The following is a 26523-nucleotide window of genomic DNA, read 5'->3' as shown; positions in this document are numbered from 1 at the left end:
AAACAAACCGCCCGACGGCGCAGCTTTCTTCTTCCAATCATTGATCTCGAACGACGCTGTTTTTAATTAAATCTCGTTAAATAAATAGAATTTCTTTAATCAAATATTGAGTCGCGTCGTTATTTTCTGATTGTTTTTATGTTCGTTTCATTTTATTTTGCACTGTTCGTTATCATTAAGGTTTATCTTAATATTTTTCTCCTAGACATTGTATCTTTAAAATTACTTTGTTTTCATACTAAGAAACTCGAATCATTTATTTCGATTAGTAGCGTCATGTATTTTCTAGAATAAATGTTGTTTGTACTTATCTAACTGACCGTAGTATCTGACAAGAAGTAAGCTAAGGGTGTACACGTGTATATAGTACCAGTGAAACCAAAAGTGCAGTAGGTAAGGGTAAGGAGGAAGCGGTGTGTGTGTGTGTGTGTGAGTGCGAGTGAAGCCGAAGCAGGGGTAGTTTTACATTATTGACCTGGCACATGTGCTTTACCAAGCCCCGCCCCACTCCTCGCCGCTACCTTTGCCCTTACTGTACTTTCAAACTAACTTACGACTCGCTTCTGTTTACATTTTATTGCCTCACTTTCTATTTAATAAAATGCCGGGAGAAGGAAACTAATTTTGGAGGGCCGTTGATTTGTTTCCGTCTGAGTAGGATCGGTTCCTCACCACGAGTAAAGCGAGTAAGCAAGTACGTGGTAAATGTGGCTTACAGTTGTGGTATAATACGAATCTGTAGTATTTCTAAATGTACAGATTAAGTTTTATCATTATAGATTTCGTAATTAAAGTATGGTATTAAAGTCAACTATTAATACAACATTTCTTACCTTTTAAGTGTTTGTCCATTTGAGGTAACGTAATGGTAAAGTGAAAGAGTAAAGAGACACTTTTTATAGTGTTTGATTAAGCTTGTATTTGGTTAAACATGTTTTCGCCTCCTAATAATATCATGATTTGTCCTTGTCATGCACTCAAAATTTCCTTAAAACAACATTTTTAATTATTTATAGAAGAACAGTATATTTATTTTGTACATTGGAAACGAATTATAACGGTTTCGATGGTGTATTCATTGTTATACACCTGTTGGTACCTCCATATTTCTTTTTTGGTATGATTAAACATTATTTATGTATTAAAACATCAAAATAACTAATATTGTAGGAGCATGCCAAACTTTAGTTGTAAGTTGCTAATGATCTAATATGCCAATGTAGTATTCAGTAAAATAATTGGTTAATTGTAATAAATTGTTATATTACACGTTCTCTGACTTAGTAGTCCACTAATCTGCATGCTAGTTTTGTTGCCACTCGTATTATCATGTAAAATTTGTAATAAATCCCAGCGAAAGGTAAGTCCTAAAAATATAAAATGCAATACACTTAAAATATTTGTTATAAGAAGTAGTTGTGGAACAATAATTAGTAAAGCAAAATAATTGTAATGAGTTAGTAATCAGTGTCAATCTGTTCTGTCTTGTTTGATCAGTCAAAGGGGGATGAATAATAAAGGAGTGCTTGCACTTCAATTGCACAAAAAACAAAAAAAATCCGTAAAATAAAAGTTTTTTACTATATACAATAATTTGTTTAAACACTGTCCCGGGAAAGGTAGATCTTGCAGGTTATTCACAGGTGTTATTGTGCTGTACAGGGAGGTGTGAGGCCCGAGGGTCTGAGGTCTGAGGTGCGTAGACCCGAACCCAAGCTTGATAGATATAGAAGGGGTGAATAAGTCATCAGCAACTGCTCACATACAGATCATTTAGTAAAACTGTTTTACATGTGTGAACAGAAAAGGTTACAATGCTGAACTCAAATATTTGACATTATTTCGTCCATCATGAGTTATCTATACAGCAAGTTTCCCGCGGGAATTTCCTGTTGAAAACAGGTACAACAAGTTATGGTCGCAGCAGATATTCCAATCTCCTAATCTCCTGATACATTTTAGATTTAAGTTTAATGAACAGTATTCTGGGGACTCTGGAGTCGGAGAGTAAAATAGTTTTTATAAGTAGTCGTGAAATAACTGGAATTTATCTCCAACACCCTGTGATATTTTACTGAATAACTCAAACAAATTTAATTTACAATTGAACTATTTTAGGCCATTATAGAGGAATTTTAGATATTCAGTAATAAATTATGGTGCTCTATGTAGCTTAGAAACTGAAGAAGACTTATACTAGGTTCCTATTATGTCAGTGTTCGTGGTTTACAGCTTCAGATGCTAGGCGAAATTGCTAATCACCCTTATTATAGACTTTGCGGGTGCACGGACGCTTACAGTTGGAACGAACTGCGTTTCCCGATCAAGAACATATATACATACATAGTTCTTAGATGCATACTTATGTAAAAAAAAAACACAGCGATGCTGTTTTACAACAGTATTTAAATCATTAGTAACAGTTAAATAGTAATTTCGTCTTTACAGTACTGATTAAGCACTCCATACGTAATATTTTCTATAACGTACAGTTGAAAGTATATTTATATTAAAACTTCTAATTTTCTTATCTGGATGATCTCTGTACTCAAAAGTGGTTACAAAAAGTTTAAATAAGACTTATTGTTACTATCAAGCTCTGTGCTATCAAGACTCAATGTAACCAAATTTAAAACTGTTGTTTAATTTATTCATATGGTTGTGCTGTCATATTACAATGTTTGAACTGTACAGTTGATTACATTTAACAGTTTTTCAATTAATAACGTGTTTAAAATCCTGCCTTAGTGCGTTTAAAAGACAACATGTAAAGCTATGTACCAAATTTCGTGTTTATATACCATGGTTTCTGGTGGGCGTTGATAAATTAGTCAGTCAGACTAATCATCATTGTTACGCAAGCCATCTTATACTTCTGACACAGACTTGTTTGTTCTGAGACACTGGTGTGTCATAAATAGGGTAATTAATTGTGCACTTTTTTGTACTTAACATAAATTTGTTTATATAAATAAGTATGATTTTATCCATGCGAACTCTATAATACATATATTTTTACAGTAATTAATTTTTCTTGCAAAATAGTTTCTTGAGTTTTTCTAATTTCTTAATGATTAGATCTATTTCTTCGTTTCTTAGTTACCACAAGTATGGTGTTACAGAGGTCAGTGACAGAGCCGTATATTTTCTGGCTAGTCTCAAAGACATTTTTATATATTTTTGTCTAACAAGTGTAGGAGAGTGAGACTCGGTGATATAGAGGTTACATATAGAGCAGTAACATGGTACCGAGGGTTACAGAGGCCACGACGCCGCCGAAGAACGGTGAAAGTAACACAGTAGAGGGCGAGGCAGGGGGTGGTACGGTGAGTATGGAAGGGTATTGTTTTTGGAAACAGAAACTGACCATGGAGCATGATCCCTCCTCCCATGGCCGTAACTCCACCCACAGTCCCCACCATGTGGTCCTCCGCCCCACTGCTACTCTCTAGATCTTGCAAGTCTACCCGTCATTAACTGCTATTTGGAAATTTTGCGCGTTCCGATAGCAGAGGCCGCATTGTGAACTAATCGATTGTTACCTCATCATACATACACTCAATCTTCGCCACAGAGAACTAAAACTGCTGAGTACAAGAACTATCCCATTAATTTGTATCTCAATTTTAAATTTAAATAATTTGCATTGCATTCACGAGAAGTTGTGTTTTACTTGCTTATACTGTAAACATGGCAAACATTAAGGATTTCAACATGCCTTTTAGGATTCTATCCTTCTTTATGGAATTTTTGCTGCTTGTCTGAAACCATTCATACTAAATTGTAATTTCCATACAATAGTAGTCTATATTTCAATAAATTTTATTTCATAATCGGGTTTATGAATCTAAATTAAAAATAATCCTTCTTAACAAAAATTGAAATTTTTTACATGTTTTGTGAACAGTATAGACAATATTATCCACTCTAGTTTCTATGGAATTAAAGAAATCTTTATCGCTATGACGGGAAAGAGTTTTTCTACCGAGACGTTCACATTGTACCTGTAAAATGATACGACATCTTACATATAGTAAAATTCGGTATTTTACTGTCAACGAGAATGCGATAACATAGTCATTAATATATTTGCGAGCCCTCAGAAGTTTGATGTAATCAATCGATAATATAAGCAAATTACTGTTAATCGTGGATTAAGAAAATTAAAACCGTCCTATTTATTGTTCCCATTGGTGATAATTTTGGAACTCAAAAATTATATTCATAATTCACAAGTAATACCATTAAGCTGAAATTGAATCTCAATTTTGTCCATCACAGAAAAAATGCTCAATTATTATTGTAATCAGTTGAAAAGAGATTACCCCTTTTGAGTTCTAAAATTGAGAACAATATGACATTTGTTTATTAAACACCAGTAAAAGGTACAAGTCATAAAACAAAATCATATACATTTATCTATTGAAAGAACATTTTTTATAGGTATATGTTTTGGAGCACAAATTATGAAATACGGTTAGAGTATAAAAATATAAATATATTAAAATGTACAAATTCATATTAAAGCCAATTGTATACTCTTAGACTAAGGTTAGCACTACATATTTCTTATTAAAGTTGTAACGGTGTTCTTATCAAAGTCGAAAGGGCCGTCCACAGAGTATATGTTGAATTGCGCTTACTAGATTACAACACAGTAAATTGCATCCTACTAATATCAGTTCAAGAGGATAAGGTGTTATTTTATGATTATAATGACGTGCACTTTCTCGTAAGCAATAATTTGTCTAAGCGAAAATCTCTATTTTTCCAAAAGAAAGGCAATAGTTTTTAAACCTACAAATTTATATTAGAAAACTGTTTTCAGTACATCCCTTTAAATTAGAAATATAATAGTATAATAAATATTCATAACGTCAACATTTTAATTGTCTGCCTATTTATAATTTGTATTATTGTACAAATAATGTTTAAAACAACTTTTATATAACTTTTATGTTTACTGTTTATATATTGGATATTTAAAATTACATTATACAATAACAGTTAGGCTAACAAAATGTGATCACTATAAAATAATAAGATTTGCATATTAGGACTACTCTAATATTTAAAATGCAAATTTTTGTTATATGTTCCAAATAAATTGAAATCTTGCAAATCTGTGATGACTCATGCGATAAGGTAGAAAGAACTCTCCGTAGATGTAGAACATCTCTAAAAATAAGATTTGCATATGAGGACTACTCTAATATTTAAAATGCAAATTTTTGTTAATTGATCCAAATAAATTTAAATCTTGCAAATCTGTGATGACTCATGCGATAAGGTAGAACTCTCCGTAGGTGTAGAACATCTCTAAAAATAAGATTTGCATATGAGGACTACTCTAATATTTAAAATGCAAATTTTTGTTAATTGATCCAAATAAATTTAAATCTTGCAAATCTGTGATGACTCATGCGATAAGGTAGAACTCTCCGTAGGTGTAGAACATCTCTAAAAATAAGATTTGCATATAAGGACTACTCTAATATTTAAAATGCAAATTTTTGTTAATTTGTTCCAAATAAATTTAAATCTTGCAAATCTGTGATGACTCATGCGATAAGGCAGAACTCTTCGTAGGTGTAGAACATCTCTAAAAATAAGATTTGCATATAAGGACTACTCTAATATTTAAAATGCAAATTTTTGTTATTTGTTCCAAAGAAATTTAAATCTTGCAAATCTGTGATGACTCATGCGATAAGGTAGAACTCTCCGTAGGTGTAGAACATCTCTAAAAATAAGATTTGCATATAAGGACTACTCTAATATTTAAATGCAAATTTTTGTTATTTGTTCCAAAGAAATTTAAATCTTGCAAATCTGTGATGACTCATACGATAAGGTAGAATTCTCCGTAGGTGTAGAACATCTCTAAAAATAAGATTTGCATATAAGGACTACTCTAATATTTAAAATGAAAATTTTTGTTATTTGTTTCAAAATAAATTTAAATCTTGCAAATCTGTGATGACTCATGCAATAAGGTAGAACTCTCCGTAGGTGTTGAACATCTCTAAAAATAAGATTTGCATATGAGAAATGCTATTTGAAGCGCTAACTTTTGATACTTGTTCCGAATTAGTTAAGATCCTACAAATCTGAGGAGACTTATGCGACGAGGTAAAGCTCTCCGTAGGGGTAGGAAATTCTTTAAAAATAATTAATTGTTTCTTAAAAAATGTGATAATGCACAATCTATAATAAATGAAAGTATTTCATTAATCTAAAACATATTATAGTCTTCAAATTTTGTTTTTGGGATCTGCTGACTAATATATGCCCTTGGAATATTTGTGATGTCTTCTTGCCGCCAAACAACGTCATATGAAAAATTGAAAACTTCGTATGAAACCCAAAAAGGTTTCACCCTGACACAATTTCATTAAAATAATACGTGTGCCTTCAATGTGTGTTTCAAATATTGTTGTTACATTCATATATTTTTAAAATACAGGTTATATCAAAGTTACACTTTTACACTATTTGTAAGTTTGCCCAGTCTGATCGTTCTTGTAAGCACACTTTCATTTAATAGTTGCTTTATTTGTATTACTTTTTAACAGAACTTATAAATATCGACTACGTTTACAATGCCAAAATTTTAGATTTTCAAGGAAGGAATGAAGTTGCAATTCCCCAAATTATAAATTATATATACCTACATAAGTTTTTAACGTTCGGAAGAAAAATAGTGAAACCCATTTTCACAATCAACTGAATAAAAACAAAATAATCTAAGTCTAAATTTGTAAGTACTTGCATAGGACCTCAAGTGAGGTTTTGATTGGTTTATGGAGGGATCATATTCTACCATAAGTTTCCTATTGTAAGTTTAAATATATTCAAGTTGTAAGTGCTAGAAGGTGTAAAAATGTGAATGAAATAATGTGCATCCTCTCATACTTTGTAATATTAATTTTTCTTTTTCTTGTTGACTAACATTAAAACAAGGTAATACGCCACACCACTTTTGTGTGACAGGATTCGCTGAAGTGCATGCAAATTTCAAATATAAACCTCATTTTATTTTCGAGATGTCCTTCGGGCAAATAGACATGCCATCATACTAAACAGAAATTGACTTAACATTTACGCCCACCTATATTCCATGGTTGGGCATGCACCATCCTAGAACACCTTTTGGTCAATGTGGAAATGAAATGAAAGTGATGTTTAAATAATACAACTTTCGTTGACTTCAGGAGTTAAACATTTATTCCGAAAATTTCTACAACCGGGTATCTGTAAATTTCATCGTTCATTGAGACTTTTAACTACATTTTTAATTTTTAACTTAAAATTTTAGTCTCTTTCGTGTTATATTAATATCTGTACAAAATATTTTTTAGATTATGGTTTGGTTCCGAAACTAACATTTCCTTGTTTGAAAGTCTGCGATCAACTTGACTATTATTACATTTCACATTTGTACGTGTCTGTATTTATAACGGTGTTTTGGGCAATTGTATTAACAAATAATATCTTTTTAGCTTTCCTTTAACAGGTCAACGTTTATCCACTGGGCTCCTATGAGTTTCAAATAGGAGATTTAGATGTGATTTATTTTCCCACCTATTTGAAAAATGGCCCATATTTTGGTTATTTATAAAATTAAATTAAAAGAAACATTTAAGTATCAGTTTTACTACTCAAATGCCACTTCTAGAGTATATTCTACACGGCATTGCTAATATTTGTAAATACCTTGCGGTGTTTTCATTCTTGGAAACTGCTATTTAGAAACTAGTATAAGAATACAAAAACTATTTGCGAACATTCTATGATATGATGATAGTTATTCTAACGGAGTTCTTAACTACAATTCTATTTTTGTTTCTAATCCCAATCTGAAGTATGCGAAATGAAATATTTTAATTAATGTAAATTTCTAGCCACGCGACAGCTTGTGAACTAATCCCACACATGTAGAATGTCAAGTCGGAACATTGGAAGACATGAAAACCGAAATATAATAACTGTGGTTTTTGTCTGACATTTTATAAAATACTGTTGTTTGTCGTATAAATTAAACTAGAAAGAGTCGTTTCAGGAATGCGATTAAAACAGTATAAAATAATAACCGAAATAGTACAGACATGTTGCAAAAGGTACCTTATCTGTCTTACACCTTAGGTTATAACGCCGACTAATTTGATGTGAAGTAGAGTAATTTATAAAATAATCTATTTTAGTAGATTTATTTGTAACAATTCCAACGTGAGGTGCCAAATAGGCTCTGTTGGACCGTACAGCGGTACAGATGATCTATAACATAGCAGACCTACTGTATGTTGTATATCATTCGAGATGTAATAAAACAAGTTCTTTGTCTCAGTAATACTTGTTGTAGAGCAAGTTCTTACCAGTTGAGAATTTTGTTTCATTTTTCCAATAACAATAGTTAAGCTAGAACTATAATGCAGATCTTGTTTAATCTTTGTCTATATATCTATCAAAATAGAAACCCAGGAAATCTGTTCAAAGCTCTTAGAAATATTGCAAATAAATGCGTTTGGCCTCTTCACTAGTTCTTTTGTAGATTAGAGGATAATCTGTCCGAAAAATGCTGGTTTAGGCACCCAACTCTCATTTAGGCCTCATTTTTAACATATATTCTTCAGATTCTAGCCACACATGGTTGTGTGTATGGTTGCGACTCGCTAACGAAGCTATACTCGCAGTATTGCAGTGTGAGCGGGAGCGGCGAAGATGAAGGCGAATCTGTGAACGCATCTTTACAGGCGATCCGCTTTTCCACGGCGAGAGATCGTGCCAAGACTCTAAACCGCAAAAAGCTTAACAAACAAATAGTCATCTCCATATTTTATAGGGTGTGTAATAAGTTTTATTGTTATTACACTGACAATGAAAAAGCACAATCGGAAATGAGTTTTTGCCGGTGCTACATCTGAGATACATCAGCTCTAACAAAACCGCTCTCTCTAAGACTAATAATAATTAGTAGCGCGTTAACCGCAACACCTAACCCTGGCTCTAGCAAGAAATGCCATAACCTTGGCCATCACTCGTTGTCAAAGTAATAAATGTACCTTCGCGCGAAATATTGTAAACATTTTAAATTTAGATTTCTTACGATTTTGGAACTTTTAAATAGGTGAGCTTTGCTCTTACTTGTAAACTGTTTTATTTTTTATAGTTTTTAACTTATTTTAATTTACCAGTAATGGAACAGATAATAAGATTTTGGTTTTTATGGGTACATTATAAATAGCCCCGTAAGTGTAAGGCTGTTCACTATTGTATAAACTGTTCATTATCCGTAAGAATCCGTTAATTAAAGTTGTCATCTTTCTACTTCAAATGAACTTGATCACAAAGGATATATGAAAATATAAAACTCAAAGAACTACTGTCTTCGAGATTCTCGCAGTGGACGGGTTTCACATACTCGCAGCTTCACAGTTGACACTTGAGGGGCAGTGACTACCCCCTACTGTGGTACACAGATTTTGTCGTTAAAAAAACTTACAACGGTAATTGATATAATAATTTTCTCTGTGAAGGTCTTATAATAAATTATTCCAAATGAAAGCACTCGTTTTTTAACAAATGTATGTGATCATATCGCTTAGTTTAAATGCTATTCAGTACTTAACTAACTATGAGTCCTAACTTATGTCTTAACCATCAAAAAGCAGATCTTGTCCTTCGCACGCGTCTGTCTCTCCTATCCATTGTGGTTCTTTGACGGTTACTACGGGCTCGGAAGGATGCAGTTACACATGGAGGGCTCACTAGACAGTGGGCAAGTGTCAAACTGAGTAATAATAAGTATCAATTCGTAATATAATCGCCGTAACCAAGTATAAAGTTATATTTCTTTACAATAATTTCCCATAGGTTTTATTTTGTGAATCGTAAGTATAACAGTAGTGAAAAATCTAATAAAACCAGAGATATATGCGTTTATTATTAAAAGGTTATAATTTTTAATAAAATTCTAAATTGTTAGTAAAAAGTAAAGAGTAAAGTAAAGTAAAGTCTTATTTTTACTTGATGTTAGATCTAAGAAACCTCTCTTACACAACGGCGACACAAGGTGACTTCCGAACCACCATCAATGGCGTGGGTAAGAGGGCGGCTTGCAAGGACAGGATCGCTCAGCGGTCATCCATCCAAGCAGCAGCCACGCTCGACATTGTTTGACAAATCATTGCCAAAGTTATCTCACGGTAACCGTCGTACCCGCTACACTGCGCTATTTAGAGTAGTCGTATAAAGGAAAATTAATAAATTCCCTTAGTTTGTTACGCGCTTTTATATGTTATCCACGAATCAGAAAATTTCTTTCAAATTACAATTTAAAATCTCAATGAGTTCTGTAAATATCAGTAATATATTAGTAGTTCTGGATATGATACGTGTTTAATTAATACTGCACTTGAGTTCTATTCATCAATAAGAGAATCTTGTTAAACCGAGCTGCCTTTCTGTAAAATCGCGAAGGGGAATAGAATGATCAAGTAAAGTTACATTCTAAACATAGGTTTTGTTGATTTTAATCAATAAATATTGTGTTGATTGATATTAACCGAGATCACATGAGGTAACTCAACAATAGTAAAGCGTTAATAATCTCTAGTACAAAGAAAATATATGGCGTTATCATGGGGAATGTAATTCAACAAAATAGTCTGCAGTCTGATTACCACTGCCACTCATCATTCCTTCCGATGATTTTATGTTTCCTAAAGTGGCTGGTAAAGATTAGTATTTTAAAAGATTTGTAGTTTTGTGTTTTTATTTACTCGCATTTTTAACGAAAAGTTACTAAACTTGTCTATTATTTACGAACAATTCATTCAAAACTTAAGCCTATGTGTGTGTTGGAGCCTATTACTAAATAGAACATAGTTGCATATCTCAAAACCTATGTTTTTATTTATTTTATTCTAAGTTTTAAGAACTTAAAAGTTACTATAAACACAATAAAGTTAATAAAATAATACCATGCCAGAAAGTCTAACATATAAATAATCTATAAATTATTATTAAATACTTTTAAATAACATTTGTCAAAACAGTTTGTTGACTTCAAGTACATACGCCATAGAACTACCATTCAAATTTAAAGCTTACTAGTTGTGTAGACATTAATATTTAGTAAGACACTTCAAGTAGAACATAGTAATCCGTGCAGCATATACAAATCTTGTTCTATACTGCAGCATATATGTCAGCTCTTTGCGATAATCGTGAATACATCGCCGAATGCCATATCACGCTGAGCCTCTTTAACGCAAATTACATTTTTCACACGCATCAACAATTGCAACGTATAAAATGCTGTCTGTGTTCCTTACTTCACGCTAAACTAAGTTTTATTCTTTAAAGAACGTACAAGTTTTAACACAAAGCAAGTAAGTTCTTAGACAGTGTGGTTTAGCGCAGTCGGAGATTGCCAGCACATTTTTATATACTGGCTGTACGTGATTTAAATATTCGCTACATTTGCAGCTTTTTTGTGGTGGTAACAATTAAAAAATCGTTTTACGTTTAATTTTTATCAGTATATTACTTGTCTTGTTACCGTGTATTTGAGTAAGTCCGCCATTTTTAAAAGTCACCTAGTCGAATGTCTTATTTGTGGTGGTTTATAATTAGATTGAGGTTGTGGTAAGAGGGTATGTCAGCACCCAGGCGGGGCTCCCAATTAGATTAGTGGAAAACTGAAATAACCTCGTGTACAACTCCGGTAACCTCTAATATAGTGGAAATTGCATGTTTTTAAATGCAGTAACGATACGGTTAAAGCGGCGGATTATCCGGGAAGCGTATGTAATTGATATCCCTTCCAGTCTGCCGGGGGACACGATGATAATAGAGCTGAAGATGTGGTGACATCGCGTGGTACTCACTAACTGCCGGAACTAATTTTGGGGTCGTCCGTTCTACTCGTATTAAACTTACCAAAAAATAGTATCTTCTTTGTACGTCAGTTGTTGTTCTTTATTTTCTTTATTAGAAGCGACATTTCAAACCCGAGGATGAACATTATGTTCGCAAGAAAGAATGATTTAACTTGTGATTATTATAGGCCACAAGTTGTATGTTTTTACACCAGTTGTGTCCGTGTTGACCTATTGCGTACTCTAAATTAAACTGAACTTAACTTTCATAACCTTAGTCCTAAGCACAGATAATGGTTTGCTACTAATTGTAAATAATAACATTACTATCAAAATTTATGTTTTAAACTAAATATTTTTCCTTTGTACGTATTTCTTCTAGTTAAAGTATCTCTTTTAAATTTATTTAAATACTATCTTTATTTAATACTACCCGTTAATCTCGGCTTTGCCGAAAAATTTCACATTGAAAACCTTAGCTTACTTAGTAAAAGCACTGTTTTAATATGGTGGAAGACTGTGTAAGTTTTCAAATACAAGAAGTACATCGGTTAAATATTTTAGTGTTCATGGGTAAGAGGTTGAGAGTTTATGGGACTGTTCTTTGTACAACAGGTTTTGCCTGTGTTAAAGCATTTCTTGTCCGAATTAGTTATATTTCCCAGTCCGCCTTGTCATCCCGGTCTAGAAAATATAAGTTAAAAGATAAAGATGTATTGAAAACTTACTTAGATATAAAAAGGCATTCTGTAACAGTCCTTGCCACGTTTTCCGGTCACTTAATGGTTACTATTTGTACCGATTATTTGATCGTGTTTTATTGTCTACAGTGAAGATATGGCCGTTATCAGTATGATAAGGATTATACCTACGTACTAGTGGCCACACAACCTAATGGCGCGATCACATTAAGGTTACTACTACAGTGAAGATATGGCCGTTATCAGTATAGGATTATACCTACGTACTAGTGGCCACAGAACCTAAAGTCACATTAAGGTCACTATTTGTAACGATTATTTGATCGTGTTTTATTGTCTACAGTGAAGATATGGCCGTTATCGTATACCTACGTACTAGTGGCCACAGAACCTAATGGCGCGATCACATTAAGGTTACTATTTGTAACGATTATTTGATCGTGTTTTATTGTCTACAGTGAAGATATGGCCGTTATCAGTATGATAAGGATTATACCTACGTACTAGTGGCCACAGAACCTAAAGGCGCGATCACATTAAGGTCAATATTTGTAACGATTATTTGATCGTGTTTTATTGTCTACAGTGAAGATATGGCCGTTATCAGTATGATAAGGATTATACCTACGTACTAGTGGCCACACAACCTAATGGCGCGATCACATTAAGGTTACTATTTGTAACGATTATTTGATCGTGTTTTATTGTCTACAGTGAAGATATGGCCGTTATCAGTATGATAAGGATTATACCTACGTACTAGTGGCCACAGAACCTAAAGGCGCGATCACATTAAGGTCACTATTTGTAACGATTATTTGATCGTGTTTTATTGTCTACAGTGAAGATATGGCCGTTATCAGTATGATAAGGATTATACCTACGTACTAGTGGCCACAGAACCTAATGGCGCGATCACATTAAGGTTACTATTTGTAACGATTATTTGATCGTGTTTTATTGTCTACAGTGAAGATATGGCCGTTATCAGTATGATAAGGATTATACCTACGTACTAGTGGCCACAGAACCTAAAGGCGCGATCACATTAAGGTCAATATTTGTAACGATTATTTGATCGTGTTTTATTGTCTACAGTGAAGATATGGCCGTTATCAGTATGATAAGGATTATACCTACGTACTAGTGGCCACAAAACCTAATGGCGCGATCACATTAAGGTTACTATTTGTAACGATTATTTGATCGTGTTTTATTGTCTACAGTGAAGATATGGCCGTTATCAGTATGATAAGGATTATACCTACGTACTAGTGGCCACAGAACCTAAAGGCGCGATCACATTAAGGTCACTATTTGTAACGATTATTTGATCGTGTTTTATTGTCTACAGTGAAGATATGGCCGTTATCAGTATGATAAGGATTATACCTACGTACTAGTGGCCACAGAACCTAATGGCGCGATCACATTAAGGTTACTATTTGTAACGATTATTTGATCGTGTTTTATTGTCTACAGTGAAGATATGGCCGTTATCAGTATGATAAGGATTATACCTACGTACTAGTGGCCACAGAACCTAAAGGCGCGATCACATTAAGGTAAATATTTTGTAACGATTATTTGATCGTGTTTTATTGTCTACAGTGAAGATATGGCCGTTATCAGTATGATAAGGATTATACCTACGTACTAGTGGCCACATAACCTAATGGCGCGATCACATTAAGATCACTATTTGTAACGATTATTTGATCGTGTTTTATTGTCTACAGTGGAGATATGGCCGTTATCAGTATGATAAGGATTATACCTACGTACTAGTGGCCACAGAACATAATGGCGCGATCACATTAAGGTCACTATTTGTAACGATTATTTGATCGTGTTTTATTGTCTACAGTGAAGATATGGCCGTTATCAGTATGATAAGGATTATACCTACGTACTAGTGGCCACAGAACGTAATGGCTCGATCACATTAAGGTCACTATTTGTAACGATTATTTGATCGTGTTTTATTGTCCACAGTGGAGATAATGCGGGCTGAATATTTTACTTGGGCCGTTACTTATAGAAAGCGGCTTATAATGCCTCGCCCCCACATACATTAACATTTTTAATCCATGTAAAGATAGCTTCATACCCGTTATTCCTTATATTCTTACTTTTATTTCCTTATAGTGTTTCTTTTATTTCCTTATATTGTTTCTTTTATTATTTATATTTTTTTTAAATTCAAATACTTCGTAAAGTACAAGTTGTATAATTACAAGTTGTATAATAATAGTTCAGGATTAAAAACATAAGGAAATGAACTTTTTCAACATGGCTAAACATAGAATAAACAATCAATTCTTATTATTATAAGTAAGTAGGTGAACGTACAGACTTGAACTTTTGTCTTCACAACAATAACTATCATTGTTATCATAATCCAAAGTAAGTTTTGCCACAGACTCACGCTAAAAGTCAACTGGGTTTAGGCGGCGTGAAGGAGGGCACATTGTGTAACCGAAATGAAGGATGAGACGGGAATGCAGTTCATCGCAAATGTGATTAAACATAATTCATTCTGTTTTGACACGTTGTCGCCTAAAGTTTATTTCATTTCGGGTCGGTCCCCGCCAACAAAATGATAACAAACAAGTCATATTTCAACTAGTGACAATGTCATAAATACAGATAAATTTTACACAATTTGTGGGCCGACCGTAGTAAAAATGTCGGTGGTGCCGGGTCGGGGCGCTGCTTAGTGATATATCAAAACATATTATTGGATCGTGTGACACAGTAGTACAACATTATTGCCGCCATCCGCCCAGCGCGCGTCACCGATACCGATAAATAAAACATTTTCCGACCGATTTCATTTCGTTAAACGTAGGCTACGTCGGCCGAGATCATTTCGCAAAAAGCCGTACTAATGAAATATTTAATAAGGCCGCATTAATTGGATACGTTTTTTACATTGGCTCTCCTCCCTTGATGTATTTTTTGTCGGCAGATCCGAGTGTGCAGTTCAATTAAAATGAAAAAATAACAGACATATGACGTCGGGCCTCGTCCGTTCTAATAAATATTGGGTTTCAGTCCCCCGTGCATTCTGTAATGTATATAATTTCGGCCCGGCCCGTCGTCTGTAGTCCCAATCACACTCCTCTTCGTTCATTGTTCCATCTGGTTTTGTGTCCTGCTACGAACTGACTTCAGATATGGAACTGTCGTTTGTTCCAGACAATTTAGATCAGTGTAATTCTAAAAAGAATTGTATAATTTATCCAATCTGCAAAACCTATTATCGGTAATTTCAAACAGCGGCTTGCGATGTTCATTTGATGATTTACTATTTATTTATTTACCAGAGAATTAGCTGTAACCTTCTACAAAACATTGGACTGCAGTATTATATTTATGCAGTTCGTAAGTCAAGAGCACGGCCCCCCGCCAGGTTGTACTGTCGGGTAACACTGAGAGATTTCAGTAGTGGCGAAATATGACAAAGACTTGTTAGAGAAATGTTTTGTTTTGTTATCCAACTTAAAAATTTAACAGTTTAAATATCATGTAAACGTATATTTCAATATTTAAGTTCAATATTATTTTATTCTAGTATTAGAATAAAATTGTTAAGAGCTGTTAATGATAAGAATAAGTAAATTGTTATTTCTAAAATGTATTAATAATCTATTGTTAATATACTTGGCGTTGATGTTCGGTAAGTGATGGCGAGGAGAGCTAGGCGTTTAAGTAAATACCTTCGTTGGCAGGCCAGAGAAGCTGACTTCGATTATCTGCCCTAGCCGTCCCACAGAGGTTTAAAAAGAAAAAAAATCAGGAACAAATTAAATGTCTGTCAAATTTTGAATTACATTGTCCGAAATTTGATGTAATCATTTATTAAATTTTTGGGATAAAAAGGTATTTTGCACACCTCAAAAAAGTTGTCCGTTTTGTAATTTTCTTTTAAATACATGTTTTTATTCATACTTATTTGGTCGAACGTAAACGTTGTATGTTGTTTGCGGAATGCAACTATGAATTATCTTTAAATACGTATTTTACCAGGTGGCTGTGTTACATGAGAAGTGTATGCAGATTTTGTCTCTCAGAAATATGTGGAGAGACCTTGAAAGAATAAAGAAAATCAGTCAGAACTAAACTCTGTATGAATGTGATACGAATAATGATTTTATTGTCGTGCCCGTTTCTCTACGTGTGAGTTATAGTGGAGTCCGTAAATTATTAGATAAACTATGAGAGTCCGGTAAACAAAGAAGGAAGAACTGGTGACTGGAGAGTCGGCCAGCCGTTGACCCAGCAGCCGCTGAGGATGTCTGGCGGCGATTGATGGCCCAGCTGCTCGGGGAGGGAAGCATTGAGATGCATGCCGCAGCTAGCTGCTAGCAGCCACGCTCAGCTACTGAGAATCCGTCTCTCCATATCTATTAACGATAGAGCCTCTCTTGAGACTAATTTATTTAATAGTGAGTGGCCGTGTCCTAAGCCGGCCGGGGCCGTTGCGCGCGGCCTGCCAGACAGCACATGTCGAGTAACATGCCAAACTATCGCCCTGTTGTCGGTCTTTAACGATGTTACAAATTTTCGAACGCGCAGTAATTGAGCGAAAACGTCACATTTCATTCGTAGACAACCTTTAAAGTTAAAATACCACGAACTAAATATTATAAAAGTATAGAAGCATGGTAGCATTAATATTAAAAAATTGTATGCCCATTTAGGACAGTGTGAATTGTTTGTAGTTACACATATCGGAATGTTTTGAGTTAAAATTCAGTTAACACAAAACTCAATTAAACTTTGTGGTACAATCTAATATCACAATAACCTATTTTGACAACTGACCAGATTTGACAACTGCAGCATCTTGCACCAAACCGGATGTGGCCTAACCCTCCAAGTGCCGGAGTTGTTGTGCGTGTAGTAAAGTGGTTCCGGAGTGGCTGTCACCTGCTGTCCATATGCTGGGATAGTGGATATCTATCTGATCAGTCATTCATTGCTTGGAATTTATTTGATTCTTGCCATCGAAGTATTTTATTCATCTGGAATTGTTTTCCAAAATTGAAGTAAATCTGGCAATGAGACAAGAGCCGCGATCAAGCGGGGTTTCGCCACTTATGAATTTCTCAAATATCGTATCAAGTGTTGTTCGTATGGCGATCGTCTGGAAAACTAAACTAGATATTGTAACGTGGTGAAACGGTGATTGGGTTGCAGATAGGTCCACTGATGTTTGAAATGTCTACTTGTCTATTATACAACAACATTGTTTGCACTGTGGGTTGATTTTAATCTTAAAGGTCGCCGCACACCGGCATCCGTCCAACCGCTGGGCAACAATTCGTCCAGTGGAGGGGTGTTTTGGAATCGCTCACTGAAGGATTTTTACAAACGTCCGCATAAACGTTTTCAGCTGCGCAAGCGCACGGCATCTCTTCAACAGACACCACCACGGTAGTTCCTCGCCGCTTAGTGTCTTTGATGGTCGCTGAACCTTGTTATCCGTGTTATTTGAACCTTAAAAATCAGTGTTTACTAAATTCCTTAATAAATTCCTTATTTTATACCTCATTGTCATTATGTTTTTGCAGATATTAACTAAAAATACCTTCGGGATTTTGCTGGTTCTTAGTAGTTAAAAAATGCCAAACTCGAGCATAAAGTTAGCCATTCTCTGCTTGTGATTCATTTCCTGTAATTCGTGTCTTCCCTCTTTACATCATTCTCTCTAAGCGATAACACTCTTCGAATTGTTTAGTTAGTCTAAAATACCGTCTTCATCCCCCTGTAAATCTGCCATCAAATTGTGGAATTCACCAAACACTTTTCTTATTTTATTAACGGAGTGCACTTAGTGTTTTCGTTCACTAACTGAATACAGTAGGGCTGTATTTTCGCCATCACTGCTGGACCTGTCTCACAAAACCACTGTTATACCGAGGCACACTAAATGCCATTATTTGAATGTTTCCCTGACCGAAGCTGACGCGGTCTTAAACCCGCTTTAATTGACGAAAAGGATTCACACATTTGGTGTGTTACGTGTTAACGAAGTACAGTTTTCACGTCTGTATAGGCTTTCCACACCTAGCCCAAAATGGTGGCGGGGGAGGGGGTAGTAGCAGCGCTCGGGAACGGCTTGACCCACCTCCCGCCAAATGTATACTGGCCGAACCGAATGTGTATTGTAAGCATGTGGTACACGTGTACTTGACGTGTGTGCTCGAGGGACAATGACGCTGTGCGAGCGGCAGAGTAAGCGCTCAGCAATAACTCGAAATGTTAGTGTTAAAGTCACGTTCGTGTAAATTATATTTAGTTTATGAAGTTGACTAGTTACACGGTGGCGGGAAACACGGCCATTATTTTAAATATAGCAGGTGTACGAGACAAACAATGAACGGCAGCAGCTACAGGCCGGGCCGGGCCGGAGACGTAAAATGGCTGATTCATGTCTCGGAACATTCTAACTGTTCACACTCGATAAACTGTTACTTGCTCTCTTCACCCTTCTTTAGTGCCTCCTCTCGTCTTGTCCGTACTGGAGTCGTAGTCGTGTGTGCACCATTCACCAAACGTAACTGTTTCTGTACCCAGTAGTTGCTGTGTCGTCTGTTAAAGCAGATCTTTCCTCTTTTTCCATTCATATCTATATAATTTGGTGAAACAATATTCTAGGAGTCGAGTCTGTGACAACATCCTTCAGACGCTGTATAAAGCGGAATGTGAAATCGAGCTGACTCAACAACCGAATTGAATCAATCATTCCCACCATAGCTACGTTATGTGGAAATAGATTTACTGCATAATATGTATTTATTTAACGCCACGGGCGGTCCGCTACCCCATTACGGGCCCTTGCCGAGTCTATGGCCTCTGGTCGGCTAGACTAGGATGTAGCCGAGACACGGGCACATGCCCATCGAATGGTAGCTAACCCCACGGGCGGTCCGCAACCCCATTACGGGCCCTTACCGTGTCTATGGCCTCTGGTCGGCTAGACTAGGATGGAGCCGAGACACGGGCACATGCCCATCGAATGGTAGCTAACCCCACGGGCGGTCCGCAACCCCATTACGGGCCCTTACCGTGTCCATGGCCTCTGGTCGGCTAGACTAGGATGTAGCCGAGACACGGGCACATGCCCATCGAATGGTAGCTAACCCCACGGGCGGTCCGCTACCCTATTACGGGCCCTTACCGTGTCTATGGCCTCTGGTCGGCTAGACTAGGATGGAGCCGAGACACGGGCACATGCCCATCGAATGGTAGCTAACCCCACGGGCGGTCCGCTACCCCATTACGGGCCCTTACCGTGTCTATGGCCTCTGGTCGGCTAGACTAGGATGTAGCCGAGACACGGGCACATGCCCATCGAATGGTAGCTAACCCCACGGGCGGTCCGCAACCCCATTACGGGCCCTTACCGTGTCTATGGCCTCTGGTCGGCTAGACTAGGATGGAGCCGAGACACGGGCACATGCCCATCGAATGGTAGCTAACCCCACGGGCGGTCCGCTACCCCATTACGGGCCCTTACCGTGTCCATGGCCTCTGGTCGGCTAGACTAGGATGGAGCCGAGACACGGGCACATGCCCATCGAATGGTAGCTAACCCCACGGGCAGTCCGCTACCCTATTACGGGCCCTTACCGTGTCTATGGCCTCTGGTCGGCTAGACTAGGATGGAGCCGAGACACGGGCACATGCCCATCGAATGGTAGCTAACCCCACGGGCAGTCCGCTACCCTATTACGGGCCCTTACCGTGTCTATGGCCTCTGGTCGGCTAGACTAGGATGGAGCCGAGACACGGGCACATGCCCATCGAATGGTAGCTAACCCCACGGGCGGTCCGCTACCCCATTACGGGCCCCTTACCGTGTACATGACCTATGGTTTAAGATTTAGTAGTTTAAAATAATAGGCCATTTAATGGCTAATCTTTTTTTAATCGAACACTCGAAAACCCATTAAGTAATGTGTATACAAATAATATTAAAGTGTTATACAAGTTTAAAAACATCAGATAAATATATTACCTTTCTCGAATCACTTAAATACGTTTGGGCCTCTTCAAGTTTACTAATCGATGTTTAGACCTGCAATATTTCTATGGACGTATTCTATGTGCTCTTCCTGTGCTAAATAAATACTGGAATCTCACATCTCCAGATCTCAGGATGCGTTTTCATTCATTGTAGGTTCAGCGTTACTAAGACTCCGTTCATTCATAGTCATGAGTTATCAGTCCATTTACACCAGTAACCTCTTGGCCTTCTATTGCTCTTATCGAACACAGTTAAAATAAACATTCTGGTCTCTTTTATCATGGTTTGTTTTTATACAATCGACTGTCTGGCTCACTAACTGCTAGAAACAATATTATAATATTGTTATTGTAGAGTATTACAAATCTTTTGTAGCACATTTTTATAATCGAACTTCTACGAATCTGTTATAATTTTGGGCTTGATACTGTCATCTTTGCCTGTACCGTCACATATAAAGTTTTAAAGCATAGAAATAGGCCCGTAAACGTGCATTTCTGGATTTATGAAAACTGTTCAATATGATGATGACTCTTTACAGAAATAGACTATCAATGTACATATAATCAATTTTTGACACGATATGAACAAAACACTTTTACATCATAAATATATATATCTATTTTTTCCTTATACACCTTTGTTCTTTCATCGACATAAAGGAAAAGTAATGAACCAGTGGTTTAATGTCGGTTGTGAACTATAACGTGGAACGTCAAACTAAAGAACAATAATAAAACAAGGACTCCTAAAGTAAAGGCTATGTCCGTACTCAGCCATGTCACACAGTATGTCAGTATCAAACGTTAGTCAGCCCGCTAGACTCTTACTCCCTTCAGTAGTAACGTTTTCCATGTCATGTCAACAGTAACAGAGTTAAGCGAGAATCGGTAATTTTACAACAACGAAGCATGAAACTGTTCAGCTGGTGGACAAGAATTGTCGCCTGAAACTAGAGTATTCCAGATCCTTAGTCTGCATTAGCCAGCACACTGTGGTGTATGCGGCGCGCTGGTGGAAGAATAGAATGCAGTGCGTTAACAACTCTGGATGCCAAAACGTCGCCCGTACCTCATTGGACGAATCTTTAATTGCACCCAAAGGCATCTCATGGCCGGAGAGCCACCCCTGGGACAAAGATAGCTCACAGTCACAGTCACATCCCTACTAAAACGCCAACAGATGTAGCTGTAGAGTGTAGAAGCGATAAGTTAAATACAAGAACTGTCGGAAAAGGCAACGATCTCGCTTTCCCCGAACCCGGTCTATAACGCCTAATCCAGTGCGCGTAGCCGCGGCGCTGCGTTCAGTTTGAAATATTGAAGTTTAGCCGGACCTTTCTCTTTCTCTCCTTTTATCGAATGCCATTAGAAGACTGCCGGGCTGGCATCAGACACATTATGTGCAATGATTAATCATAAAGCATACCGTACAATGTGTGCGCTGCAAGATGAGCCTTCATTAGTGAGCTCTACAGTCTGCCGCGTTGTTCTGCCACACGGTACCGGCCGGCATTATTCGATGTGTCTGGGCTCGAGATATCGGAGAGTGTCCATTCCACAGTCAAAGGATCTTTAAAGTGGAGAATGAGGAAGCGAAAATCGGGGTTCGCGTTGTGATTATATATCCATATTTCTCCCCATTGTATAAACTTTATTGATAAATCTGCTTTCAGGTTTCAATATTATTCGCCTTTCATGTTGAATATTATGTTAACGTGTTTTGGAGCAGACTAATTAAACAATATTTATTCCTAATTTTTGGTTTCGGATTTTATTTTGAAAATTGTCACATTTATACCAATTTATTGTCAGTTTATTTTAGCGAAACAAATTAGTGCACTATTAAACACTTGACAATATGTATTTGCTATAATATATTGTAGAAATAAAGATTTTTTAACTGATGAAACAAAGAACTGTGAATACTCAAACTCGTCTGTCTTTTGTGAGGATGTACTGGCGCACATCATGATTTTAGCGTCTTAACAATAATAATACGTTCCGCATTAAATTGGTGGTCGTAGAATGATCGGATGTTTTTCACCTCATATATCCATCCAATCGCTGCCTAATGTTTATCAGTGTTCTCGATTGTTCATAAACACCTTTTTATTTCATTGCACTCAATAAAAATCCTCTATATAAAAAAAAATATTATAAAGCATCTTCCATACTTTTAAATCCAAAATTAAGGTTGTAAAACCATATTTGTTTTTATACTACGGCTCTTAATGTACCTCTTATCTGTGAAGATTTTGATTGATTTACTACAAAATCTTCCAGTATGCGACAGAGCGATGACTTTTATCATTGCCTTTACATTTTGTATTTATACTTCAGGATTACACTATAGTTAAGTAGTATTTTTCTATCTTTTCTTGGCAGGATTAATTGTTTATACTTTTAATATGCGCAGATTGCATGAAACATGTTTCGTATTGGAGCGAAATATTGTATGCTGTGTGTCCCACGTAGAGGTTTACATAGCATACTCACTTAGTGGCTGATTGCTTTGAATCTCTACTCACTTTTCAAATAGAATATCAAGTATCATGTGTAAGATCTTCAACTCTCTCATGTTTGAAATAATGAGCGTTATCGAAGATCGACTTTTGCGGTACCACGGAACCAAGCGTACGAGTATTTGTTTATCGTTATTTCCAACTGCGTCGCTGTGTATGGTTTTGTGTAATTAAATTGGTTGTGCTATCAATGCAATTGTATTTACTTAAAAAAAATTTGTATAAAACAATATAAGAAATTGGTTTTAGATATTTTTCCGTCCACCAAAATTTCTCTTCTGCAAATACGAGACAGTTTTAAGTTAAGAAAATTAAAAAAATAATCGGCCAGTAAATGGACATGTCATGGAAGCTTAAATGTGTAAACTTCTTCGCGGGACACACTCGCAAAGAAATATTGTATACTTCCATAACATCCAATAACTAGGAACAAGGGTTAGTTTTCTAGTAATGACTGTTGTTAACAGGAATGAAGCTATTTTATTATTTGGAGCTATTTTAAACACGCTATTTAAACCCAGTTACGTTAGTGTGTGTGTGCATTACGTCATCATGTCGCAATTTTAACTAGTCATTAAATTACTGCTGAATATATTTGGAACGCCAGTTTGTTATAAGTCTAATTACTGTCACTTTTTAATACTTGCCATATTTTAAAAGTAATTGGTTAATAAATAACTCGGAATCGTTGTAAACATTTTCCTCTACAGTTTGTATCTTGTTATTAAGTTTAATTTATCACACTCCCGTGTTTCGGGGAAATTCTATTTCACTTAACGTAGTCTTCTGTGTCATTGCTATCCTCATTAGTATATAATTTTATTATAGAAATCTATACTTCTATATCTATACTGTTATATAAAAATCTAATGGTGTCTGTGTTTGTGCGCGTGTTACTCAATTACATTAGAAATTTACAAAGAAATTTAATAGAAAATGTTATAGGCAGAAGTGTTCCAAAAAGACCGAATGTTAGTTTATATGTTTAGGTCTGTTTCAAGTAATAAAATTAATTTTTACCCTTAACATTAACTTTATTAAATCCATTAATTCTATGCAGATTCCTACAGAATATTTTATACGGAAGAACAAAACCAGTGAAACAATGGTTCGTAACTAATTTGTATACGATCATAACAAAAAGCAACATTACCACCAAATGTTTTGTAACTTTTTTCGGTTTTGTCGTTTTTAACATTAAAGTTGTAATTCTGCCGTCATTTTGCAACTAGTTCTATTTAAAATATTGGGTATTAATATTGGAGAAACGTATGTTCTTAATGAGTCAAATAGTTGTCGACAGTACGTGTATCGTAATTTGTATGTAGAAACACGACAGTAGACACTTACTACCACTACACCACCACAAGCACAAATCCGTGTGGGCGGACGGTCGAAGCAAAGATTTGTTAGCGGGTTTAATCTTTCTCGTGGAGTCACCAAACGTTTATTTGGGTCGTACCCACACACAACGGGGCAGGAGCAAACACAACAGAGACCACCTATAAAAATAACGCAATTAAATATATTGGGGCAATAATAAACACAGGACGAAAATAATAAAAGACTTTAGTTATCAGCAAATGCATTCGTAGCGGACGTTCAAATAAACACGTGTTTGACATGTTTATGTACGTGAATACGAATGGCTCACATCTCCCCCTTCTGCCTGTGTTTACAAAATATTTTATCAATATGTTTTTGTCGTTCAACATAAACCATCTGGCTCCTAAACACAGCTGGATTTTAAATCCAGACGCCCCCCCCCACTCCCGTCCCCGATGCGGCCATTTTTATAACAACAAATTGCTTTGTTTTTCTTGAGCCGACAGCGGGTGCTAAGAACATGTTAGTCAGTTCTGTAGTTGTTATTATAACTGTTTGTTTACTTGTTCTATAAAGCTGTTCCCGATTCGACGCATTCTCCGAGTTTTTTCTGACCGCCGTAAAAGCCAGGGAAATCCTTTCATCCCGAGTGTTAACGTTATTATAAAGCGTGTATATGTCAATTTTATAGACTACACATGTGTCTACAACTCCCACGGACGTTCTCCACCGCTTTGTTCGTGCATTATATGATGTAACATTCAGAAGAGAAATCCTCATAATTGATGTTGTTTGTATGAATCTAATAAGTTTAATACATTTCGTGTGAACTCTTGTCAGGAATTTGCGCATTGTCTGTGTACAAACCTGATATACGTTAGATGCTATGTAACCATTTACACGAAAGACAAATAATATAAATTATTATAGTCATGACTAAGCAGATGTTATTCAGAGTAATATCCGTATAAAATTGGACAGTTGAAGAGAAATGATTTTATAGTTGCCCTCGATCCTTTGAAATCGATATTTGTGAAAAAATCCACTCAACAATTCTCACGGCTTTAAAGGTACAAAATTTAGGGCTATAGTATATTAAAATTTAATAAAATTATCATGGCGTTGAAAACGACTACTGCTTGTACAGTTGTAGAAATTTATATTGAAACATGAAAGACACTACAGTGAATAAAACAAATTATTCTTAAAGTTTAGGGTTAGCCGATGGAAATAAAAATCCGATATTACGGCTAGAACATAACTTCTATAGAGCAGCGTACGATAAGCGGATCCGGTTTTTATATCGCTTATTACAATATCGCTTATCAATCGATATCAACATATCTAAAATATTAAATTATAGTCTCACGTTTCAAATTAATAGGAATAGTTTAAACAATAACATTGACAGGTGACAGGAAAAATATCATTTAAATAATAGCGACGTAATAACAAAACAAACATCTTGAATCCAAGAAAGACAGTAAATAATCTTTTGCTGTTATTTTGTATAGTTTTCTAAAGTTAAATATCTTTTTATTTAAAAGAAGTTGCTTATAGAACAAATTGTGTTTAGAGTTTGCAGATAGTTTAGTTATTTTTAAATGAATTATTATTGGTTGATTATATCTATGGATATAATAATTAAATATAGTTTGATAATTTCGATATAAAAACCATGTCCACTTATTGTACTCTACCCCTTGGAAATTTGTATTTCTTGAATAATACTTGAAAGATGTTTTTAATTATTGTTACATATTGGAAGGATAGTGAAATGTATAAAGTTGATGTATAGTGCCTGACCAGGATTGGCCGACACCGGTCAGGTGACAGGTGAGTAGTTTCTCAAGTGGTGTACTAATTTGTGTCGGAATGTGTCGAGTCGTGTTGCCGTGTCGCTGTGTCCGCTGCTCCTCACCTCCTCTATGTAGGTCGTGGACATGGACATTACCGCTTTTATTGCTATTGTAAACACACTTTGTCGATTCATCTTACTATTGTTCTCCGACATTATATCTGTCAGCGTATCCATTGTTTCGGTTCTTTAAT

General features: G+C 35.8%; 1 protein-coding gene across 5 annotated transcripts in view; it reads left to right on the top strand.

Moving 5' to 3' along the window:
* The window catches only part of LOC124358511 (protein bric-a-brac 1-like), a 524334-nt gene that overhangs the window by 291599 nt on the left and 206212 nt on the right, over window positions 1-26523 (top strand). The gene's annotated exons all lie outside the window — the stretch shown is intronic.

This window comes from Homalodisca vitripennis, chromosome 1 (genome assembly GCF_021130785.1).
Source record: "Homalodisca vitripennis isolate AUS2020 chromosome 1, UT_GWSS_2.1, whole genome shotgun sequence".
Classification (NCBI taxonomy): Eukaryota; Metazoa; Arthropoda; class Insecta; order Hemiptera; family Cicadellidae; genus Homalodisca; species Homalodisca vitripennis.
Note: the sequence above shows the minus strand (reverse complement) of the source record. Positions and strands in the feature narration are given on the sequence as shown.